Here is a 10128-nt window from a genome sequence, read left to right as displayed (position 1 = left end):
GAAAAGGTATTTATAAAGCTCAACAGAACAACCACAAAGTCTCTAAGGATCCAAGTCCAACCTTCCAGACGGTCAAGAAGTAGAATGATTTCTCATGGTTGCATTCCTAGTGAGTCTCAGAAAAGGACCAGAAACTGTACTTCTTACTTCTGACACCAGTGCTCATCCATTCTCCACTTGCTCTATGTTACCCAACCCAACTTCACATACCCTATATCCTCTCCCTAAACACTCATTCACCCCTCTTGCCCTCCATCTTCTACCCCCAGAGGGAGACTGAAGAGGACAAGGAAGGAGAATGGCTGGGCAGCAGGTGGAGAGCCTCTATGGGGGAGGGTTTGCCAAATCCAGTTTCCTTTCCATTCTTCTCCCTCTTCACCGAGACTTGTCCCCCACCTCCAAGTCCGCTGCTTGCCCTCCAGGGCCAGTGTTCTCCCAACACCCCACACAGACAAGAGGCACTGGAGTAACCCCCTTCCTCAACCAAGAACCACCTTCCTTCTAACCACACATGAGAAGTCTGGCCAAGAACTGTTTTTGAATGAAAAGGTGGGTGGAAATGAGGGCTAGGTCCCTGAGTTCTGGGACTCAGCCCCACCCTCTACATTCTTTCAGTTTATTTGCAGCTCTACTAATCACTGTCTTCACCAAAACCTGAGAGTTATGCAATTACCTGCTCATCACTCCAGTAAGAAATAACTTGCCAACACCAATCATTGTCTCTAAGGTCTCTTCTGGTAAGCATTCTGAGTAAGAGAAGGAGTTACTGCCAGTCTCCAAAGTTTCAGAGCCCTACTACAAACTTAGAATCTATGTTGTACTCGGACATTACTGCTCCAGCTGGTGTAGTCTCCTTACCTAGCTACTAATCATAATACAGCCCATCTCCAGGCCCTGAGTCTGCCTCTGCTTTGGAGATATGGAATTTCTCCCAGTTGGATAACTGACATCAGCTGACTGGCATCCTGGCAAGACTAAACTTGACAATGTCTCCTCTTTGACGGCCCGTCAGTACCACCTGGTGATTCACTGCCATGGTCTGTGGCCACATGAATGTGGGTCTAGACTAAGTGTTATGTTCAGGAAACAGTTTTGTCTGAGATGAGCTTTCAGGAGGGTGGGTTTTGCCTTGTTTTAAATTTCATGGGTGCAGTGCTGCTGCTGTGATGATCTTAGTATGTCCTTGGATTCTTTAAACGTCAGGGAACGGCAAAAATTATGCTCATTTCAGTGATAAAAAAAAAATCCCAGACAGCAGTGGTGAAAAGCACCTAGACTCCACTGGATATCTGTGCTTAAGTCCTTTCGTGGAGCGTAAGGAGAGTAAGAACTGGGAAAGGAAGCATTAAGGATACTAATTCTTTTGCAGGTTAAATTATTTAGACCTTAACCTGCAAGAGAATTTAATCTTTAGACTTCAGTTTCTCCTGGGAATTTTACAGTGGGAGGGAGTCTCTACGCAAAATTCGGGCATCTTTATGCTGTTAGAAATTTAAGGGTGGAGTAAGTTAGTGTTGCCATTTAATCAGATTGCCTGACCTCTGGTGAGCTATATTGTGCAGTGTAGTTGGGCATAATTTGGGATGGGAAATAGAAGAGGTAGCAAAGCCACAGCCTTGGATACAGTGTAGATTTGGAGTTAGTCTAAGTAATATACTGCCTGGGAGCATTTTTGTGCTTCCACAGGAGGATGTCAAAGGAGCAGTAGGTGGTACTGAGGAAGCAACCCATGAAGGTGGAAACAAAACTGCCTTGATGAAAAGCTGGTCTCCCTTTCCGAGGACAGTCACACCTTTGGTTGATATAATTCATGAAGAATCCCAAAGGATAAGAGACAAAACATGGGAAATAATTGGGGAAACTAACCCCCTGACCTTTCTCAATCTTTTTAAAAAAATTTTTTATATGAGAGCCCTTAACTAACACCATCATCCTTTGCCCACCTTCTTTCTTACTCCATCCATCCTGAAGGTAGAAGACACCCATTGGTCCACACTGATCCATTTGATGGAGCTGATTTATCACAAAGTTCCAAGCACTGGGGTGCTCATTTCTATTATTTCCTCTCCACCTTGGATCAGTTTGAGGCAGAGATCCTGGATATTATTTTATTTTGCAGATCAAAGTTTTCCCCTTCAGTGGGCTTTCCTAAGGTCTAGCTGGGGTATAAATGGAGGCAGTACAGTGAGAATATCAGTTCACCCTTTTCATCGCATAAATAAACCACATTCTCCACTTTAGCTTTCATACTAAGATTTTAATCTCCTTTTTCCGGACTTCAATTAAGACCCTGTTCCTCAGCTGGTTTTTAACTTAGGTGTGGAGTAGAGGTGTTATTTTTTTAGCTTTTATTTTTTTGGATTCCGTCAAACCAGAAGTGTCAGTGCAAAATCACAAAAATAGTAAAGAGCAGAGCTTGTTAGAGACAAGTTAGGGATCTGAGTGTGCTTGAAGGTGAGGGGAAATGTAGTTTGAGGCCAAAGATGGGTATAGCTTTAGATTCAATTTAAAAAAATTTTTTATTTTTATTTTTTTAGCAAATGGGGAAGCATTGGAGGTATTTGAGCAGGGCAGAAACATTGCCAGGGATGAATATTACAGAGAATAATCTGGGAGCTGCATGTAGGTAGACTGGAGGCAGAGGAAACAAGATGACCGAGAGGAGAGGTAGTGGCTGAGGAAACGAGCCAGAAGGAAGAATGATTTTATAGAAGTGTCACTTGACAGATAATTCTCTACTGAAGGTGAAGGCAGTGAAGTTAGCACAATAATATCGTTATTCAGCTTTGGAAGCTCACAGCAGGGATTCTAAACTTTCTCCTTCAAAGGCCAGATACACATTTTAGGCTTCGTGGGTCATACAGCCTTCACAGCAACCATCCAACGCAACCACTGGAGCGCAAAAGCATCCTAGACAATGTGTAACTGAACACACAAGGCTGTGTTCCAGTAAAACTTCATTTACTGAAACATCCAGCCTGCAGGTCGTGGTTTGCTGATCTCCGGTTTCGAAGATAATGGCACCAGGGCTGGTAGTAAACCATCACCTCTGAACTATCAACCCGCCCTCTTGTTTCCTGGCTTGGGATGCTGGGGCTGGGACTCTGCAAAGCACTCTTCTGTTTTCCCTGTGAGGTCTGGAACAGGGAGAAGGGACACCCTCCTTCCTGTTTTGCTTGCTGTCCCCATCAGGGTCATTACAACAATGGCTCTTTATGCTGCAAGCTGCAGTGGGTTCTGATTTCCAGTTTCTTCCTACACTCCCAGAATCAGCCTCTAATAGAGCTGCCTCAGAGACATGAGTGCCAGCCACCTGGCACCCCCCCCCCACAGGGGTTTGAGTCTTGGCATCAAGAAGCTGTTCCTCTGAGCTCCTGAGGCATCAGTGCCAGCCAAGTAGCGCCCTCTCCCCAGATCCAAGAGACTAGGTCCTAATAACCCTCACCTCTTCCCTCTGTTCTAACAGCCCAGCCAGTGGTAGCTGCTTCCTGGGGTCATTATCTTCGTGTCACCTCAGAATTCCCTTTTGCTTTTCCTTGTCAATCCTCCAATATCTGTTTAAATAATTTCTTGTATTAATTCTCTCTATTGGAGTAAGTGGTGTGGTTTCGGTTTCCCTCCCTGAACCCTAATCAATACACAACTGTATTCTGTATAGAGTAAGGAGATACACAGGGATATAGACAGGAAATAGGAGAAGTGTAGTCTTGAAGGGGTAAATGTTGAGTCTACTTTTAGAAATGATGAGCTTGGAGAACTGACAAATCAGTCACTTCCAGAGTTCTAGCTGGCAGCGGGATATTGAAAAAAGTCAGGGATATATTATTCACATGAAGATGCTGTTTATATGAGTGGGAAACAACTAGGAAAAGCATCATAAAAGTGGAAAAAATAGTAATGGGAAACACCTTTATTTCTGAGAGAAATGATAAAGGGGAAGAAAAGACAAGGCAAAGAAATAATAGTGTTAGAGGCAGAAGAACAACTTGCGGAATACAAGAAGCCAAGGAAAGGGTGAGTCTTAAGAAGGTGGTCAAAATAGGCAAATCCTGTAAATATCAGGGGAGATGATGGATGACATGACCCCAAAAGGTAGTGTCCATAGAACAGCAAAGTTAGAATTGGAAGGGTTGGTAAGAGAAATGAAGCCAGAGAGAACCATCTTTTCTTTCTTTTTCAAGTGAAGAGATCTGATGGTGAAAGGAAGATGGGAGATCATATAGAGACCTACAAAGCCCAAATAAACCAAATTTTATTTCTTTCTTTGTAAGGAAAGCTCTTAGGCAGAGAAGTGATCAGTGGTGATGGGTAATGGCATATGCACAGGATAAAGGAATAACACATGTGATGTGTGAGTGGAGAAAAGCGGGTGAGGAGGGATGGGATAGAGAACCCAACTGATATAAAGGAAGGGGACCTCGTTCTCTGAGATCCAGACAAATTTCATGTAGGGAGGAGAGCAGTGAACTTGTCTTGAAAACTGAAACTGTCCTAACGCCTTGTGCCTGTGTTAAACAGTAATGGGACAGTCATATTTTCCTATTCCTATGCTAACCGTGCTGAGACTGAGTGGTAATGCCATCTGCTTGTTCAAGGAATACGTGCTCATATATGATGAGACTGTGGACCACCCTGTCCAGATCCTCCTTTAAGAAAAGGCTTCTGCCCTAACTGCTGGGGAATGCTGTTGGCTGAACGTCTTAATCTGTCATTCCCTTCAGAGACTGTCCCAGCTGCAGAAAGCTGTCTCGACCATTACTTCCTTCCAGGAGTTGCTATGTCCAATGACATGGCTCAATGTGGGACATTTCTGATGGGTCATTTTAAATACATAGAGCTCCCTATGGAGGACTGACTGACACTGTGGAGCCTGCATCATAGCTTGACTTCTCCTCCTGGCCGGTCCGGCTGTCTCCCCAACTTGTGCCTCAAGGGCACAGCCTAATAACCATCCTAGATACTAACCTGCCCCAGAATCTGCTTCTGTAATGACCTATAACGTCAGCTCAATAGCTTGCTTCTAACAGCTTGCTCATAGAGACTTATTTTAACAACCTTGCTGTACTGTGCCCACTAAATCAACTTATTTTGTCATAAACTCTGCCCAGTCCCTACCAGTTTCCTGCCTTGGAATACCTCCCTTAAAGTCATCTGGTCTAGGCCCTAAAACACTGTAGATAACCTGTCTTAATTTTCTTTTTGGAGACTGTCAAGGTGGTATCCTCTCTTATTTCAATGAGTGTAATAGACTTAGCTTTGCTGGATGAACAAGTTTTTCTGGTGATCTTCCAGAGAATTGATAGTTGAGAGTTTTCATCAGATATCATTATTCTTCCCAAGTCTTGGAAAGTCTGATAGCTTCAGGGGAAAAGGAGAAGTTTGGAAAATATATTTTGGCCAATTTAATAAGGAATTGACTCTAAAAACTATGTTTTCTGTTTTGACTTGGGATTTTGCAAGGAAGAGTGATCTCCTGGGGTGGACAGAAGTTCTACAAAAGTGGATTCAGATAATATGGCATAGGACAGTCAGAGATTGGAGCTACTGTCTTCACCTTATAACTGGTGCTGTCAGAAATCCTATCACCCTGATGGGGCAGCTTGGGCTCTGGTGGACGTAAAGTCCCTGATATCTGCTTTGACTCCACAGTCATGTGTTTCCTAGGATTTGAGATCCTCCTTCATTCTGAGTGCTCTCATTTCTCCTTTCCTCCCAGGCTTCTCATCCCAACTCCTTCATCCTCTGATGCTTGTAGGTTCAGAAAAAGAAGCTTATAGCCACAGAAAGCTTTTCTTTCTTCCTTGTGTAAAATATATTCATAGGAACTTGGGAGCACATAGACAAATACATTAATTTTCCTTGAAATAATCTTAGAGATATTACAAGAGCAATTAATATGGGAGATGATCTTGAGAATACATGTAATCTATTCTCCTGCCTTCTACTCCATTCTTAAAATATTCAGAGATGGAGGTTTCCTATATAATTTTTTTCATTAGTTCTCACTAGGACGTATTTCTTATTTGTTGAAATTTAAGCTAACTTCTTCCTGCCATTAATGAAAATAGCTCATTCAGTAACTAATTGCTACTGAACGCCTGCTAGGACAAGTCCACCAACCCTCTCATAATAGCATGTTCTATCTTTGAAGATGGTTAGTAAACCTCTTCTCTATCTTCTCTTCTTTAGGTCAAATTGACCAAATTGTTTCCTTTATCTGATTTCCAAAAGACAATTTCAATTTCCTTTTTTGAATGCATTATTTGTAAAGACAGGGGCAGGGCATTAATTAAGTCAAGTTCAGCCTACGAAAGATCCTTGATTCAAATTATCAGCTTCTGAGTTTTGAAACGTTTGAAGTTTAAGCTTATTTGATGTCATCTGGGTTTTCCCCTCCTTTTATTATCTTCGTTATCAACAGCAATCTCTGCTGCCTGAAGGCACTGAATGTTACAATTTCAAACACCCCACCCAACTCAGTTGAAAACACCTTGAATCACACTGGCTGTGGGGGCCACCTGGGAGTCATATTGACTTAGAGGCATAACAAAGGTAGGACCCAGTGCTTGGAGAGAAAATGAGACAGTTCTGGTGCTTATAATCTAGAAACTTTGCCACCCCCACAAAGAACAAAACAGATGCTCTTGCTAAACATTTTTTTCCACAGTATAATTTGCTTTTCTAAAGAAGTGGTACTTAGAGTAGCTGTAGAACAAATTAACATATGAATCTTTAAAAAACAACAAACCTGAGTTCAAAAATGGCACTTAAAAATAGGTTAAGACACCTTTTTCAATTATATGCTTGAAAGAAAGTTTATAATGTGATTATACAATTATTTTGTCTAAAGTTAGTCAATTTTCTATTCTCATAATTATTGTGAGAGTTTGGCTTTCACACCTCTCGCCTCTTCATTTTCCCACAGTTATCACTAACTTTGAATTTTTCAGTTTCTTTATATTACCACTTTCATTGTTGCCAACTTCTTTCTGTTCTTGGGGAGGAAGCTAGGAGTGTGCCCTAGGAGAGCTGGATTGAAGTTCTGGGGTTTTGCAGATGGAGCCATGGCAATCCCTCCCAGTTGTACCCAATCCCATTTAGTTTTAACCTCTGCACATAATTCTTCCCATTATTCAAAGCGAGTTGCCTCTTTTCTGTGCACTTATCTTGACGACGACTGAGCAGTCATTTCACTACCAGTCAAATACACTCAAGGTCTCATTTTCCTCATTTACAAAATAATTTCTGAAGTCTCTTCTAGCGCTATAATTTTACCATTCCAGCATTTTAGAATCATTAGCTCTATCTCCAGACCTTACATTTCAGCGTTTCTTAAAATCCTGACGTGGTGATAATTTGGGGGGTTATCGTAGTCTATTAGTTCACTGCTGAAAACGTGTACTGTTCTGTTTCCCTCGGGTGGGAGAGATGACAATCCTTGTATGTAAAAGTACCATAAATTACATTTGCAAGATGAATTCCTATCTTTTTTTGGAAAGGGGTAGGGTCTTGTATTCCTTTTTTTCTCATTTTTTTTTTCTCTTAAATTGTCCTCTCGTGTCCTCTGGCCGTTAAGAGCCAGCCCTGCTCTTAGGACAGCCCTCCTAGACTGAGAGGGAGACTGCTGTACGGCCTGCCAGTCTCTTCTGTTAGACCTGAGCAGAGGGAGGTCTTGGACCTCTTACAGCTGCAATTTACTTCTTTAATTTCTGGGAAACTCTTAAAGTTCCCAGAAGTCATTGCAGAAATCACCAAAATCATAAGATATTTTCTTCTTCCCTTTTCTACCCTTTGACAACTTGCTTAGGAAAGAGGTAGTCTGTTCTTCTTCAGTCTGGGAAAGCACCCATTTTCCCACTTAGTATTTTTACATTGTGACAATTTTCTCCCCCTTGAAAGTTAGAGAGAAAAGGATTGTCTCTATGAGAATGGGTGGAAAGGAATGACTGCAAACTATCATAAATAGTTTTTTTGGTAATTCTATCTGGGGAATACGTTTGAGTTAGTAACCACCTAATTCTTAAATTTATGAAATATAAATATATGTGGTACAAGCTTCTTTTAAGTAATTTCAAAGGAAAAAAATAACTTTAAAAATGTTATAGATGGCAGTTGAAATCCTTCCTGGACTTAAATAGCAATTATAAGGGAGCAATTTCAAAATCAGAAACGTTTGGATGAAATTTCTCACAATACGTGGTAGAAATTTTATCAAGTATTTCAATGTAATCACTGCCTTTTGTTACCAGATGTCAATCTTTTAAGAATTTATAGTGATTTTAAGTAAAAGCATATTGGAGAAATACCAAAGCAACATAGTCTTCCTTTTTAGTAAATTCAAAACCTTAGTCCAAGAGACAAAGAACATTTTAATCTCTGAATCTGTCAGAGCCAAGAGCAATCAGGGCTGGGAACGGGGAAGAAGATGAGGGTTTCTGAGCCGTGTAACTGCCCAGGTTGGCATACACACATTTGAAGAGTAAGGTGAGACTACTCAGGACTGCAGAGGAAGACCCACAGGTTACATCCTAGAGCACGAGGAAGTCAGGAATACCTAGGCAGATGCAGAAATCAGTGGAGATCTGGAAGGAATGCCCATTCCCCAGACAACCAGAGTTGGTAAATGTAGATAAAGGGGTTGTTTCTGACAGGTCTAGAGTCTAGAGGAAAAGGTAGCCAGAAGTGGTTGAGGCTGATGCAAAAATAAATAGAGCAGATAGTATGAAGATGTGTTCACATTGGGGTATAAACTAAATCTGAGGACAGGGCAGTCACTCACTCTGCTGTGCTTCTGACCTGGGACTCTAAAGGTTCTCTGCTCAGCTTCAGACAAGACTGTTTATTTAGCACCCGCTACAAAAGTGGCAAAGGGAATGCAAAACCCATCTGACTCAAGACAAGCTTGTGGAGCCCGAGTATTCATTGCTGCTAACACAACACTCTTTCCTGTTTTCCCTGCTTCCTTACTGCTCCTACCTTCTTGACCCGCTTTTCTGTCTTTCACTGGCTTCTTTTTCCATTTCTTTTATTTCCGAATTTTCTTTCTTGATATTCAACATATTCCCCAAATCAAACAATTTCCCCCAAAGAGGGTGATTGTATTTCTAAGTACTTGGGTATTTATTTCTCTTTGAATTCTCTCCATCACTTCGTATATTATGTGTAAGTTATTCAGTACTGGGAGGGGGTGTAAAGAGAAGAATGATAGCCACTGAAGCAGTCATTTACTCATTTATCCAATAGCCATTTATTGCTTAACAAGTGCTAGATGTTATTTGCAACACTGAAAATACAGAAATGAGAGAGATGAAATTCTGGTCCTTAAGGACTCAGTCTAGGGGAGGACTAAGACACAGAAACACATAAAGACGCCAGAAACTGAACTCAGAGGGACTATGAAATGTGTAGGGTTGTTTGAGAAGGGATTTGGGGCCTAACATGGCTCCTGCTATATTTCAGAATATATTTTAATTTGCTATATAGTATAAATCTCCATTTGTGATGTTATAGCCTCTTATTTTTTTTGGTCAATGGTGTGTGTTATAAATAAATAAAACTAATAGAAGTATGTATTCAAGGGAGGTGATTTTTGAGGTGGGCATTGAAACATGGAGTTCAGAGAGTGAGAAGAAGGAAAAGAAGCAGGATATACAGTATATGCAAATACGTAGGGGGGTTAAAATCCTGAGGTGTTCAGATAATGGTGGGTAGTTTTTTCTGTGGGACAGTAGAGTACCTGGAGTGACAGGAGTAGCAAGGGAATTCTGGAAGGAAAAGAACTTCTGGTCATACTAAGAAGATTGGACCTTATCCTGCAGTCAAGGAAGAAAACTTGGTGGTTTTTAAAGAGGAGAGCCACATTTTCTGCTCTGTGATGGCAGACTGAAAAAGATGGATTGGAGTGAGGGAGGCAAAACATTAGGAGATAGTGGAGGTGAGGGTCTGGACCAAGACAGTGGTGGTAGTGGTACAAATGAAATGACTGATGTGAACAACACTGAAGAATCAGAGTGACATGACTTCAAGAATGTCCGTGTACAGCCCGTTGGGGAGAGGGGAGAGGCAGGCTTCCATCTGGATGGTGGTTGATGTTTTCATTTCCACAGATATTGATTACATGGTCCTTGG

General features: G+C 41.5%; 1 non-coding gene across 1 annotated transcript; it reads right to left on the bottom strand.

Moving 5' to 3' along the window:
• Nucleotides 1-7546: 7546 nt before the first annotated feature.
• LOC116280701 (small Cajal body-specific RNA 11) lies at nt 7547-7681 on the bottom strand. Its single transcript, XR_004190192.1, has one exon.
• Between the last annotated feature and the right edge of the window lie 2447 nt (nt 7682-10128).

The sequence above is a fragment of the Vicugna pacos genome, chromosome 5 (assembly GCF_048564905.1).
Source record: "Vicugna pacos chromosome 5, VicPac4, whole genome shotgun sequence".
In the NCBI taxonomy this organism is placed as follows: Eukaryota; Metazoa; Chordata; class Mammalia; order Artiodactyla; family Camelidae; genus Vicugna; species Vicugna pacos.
Note: the sequence above shows the minus strand (reverse complement) of the source record. Positions and strands in the feature narration are given on the sequence as shown.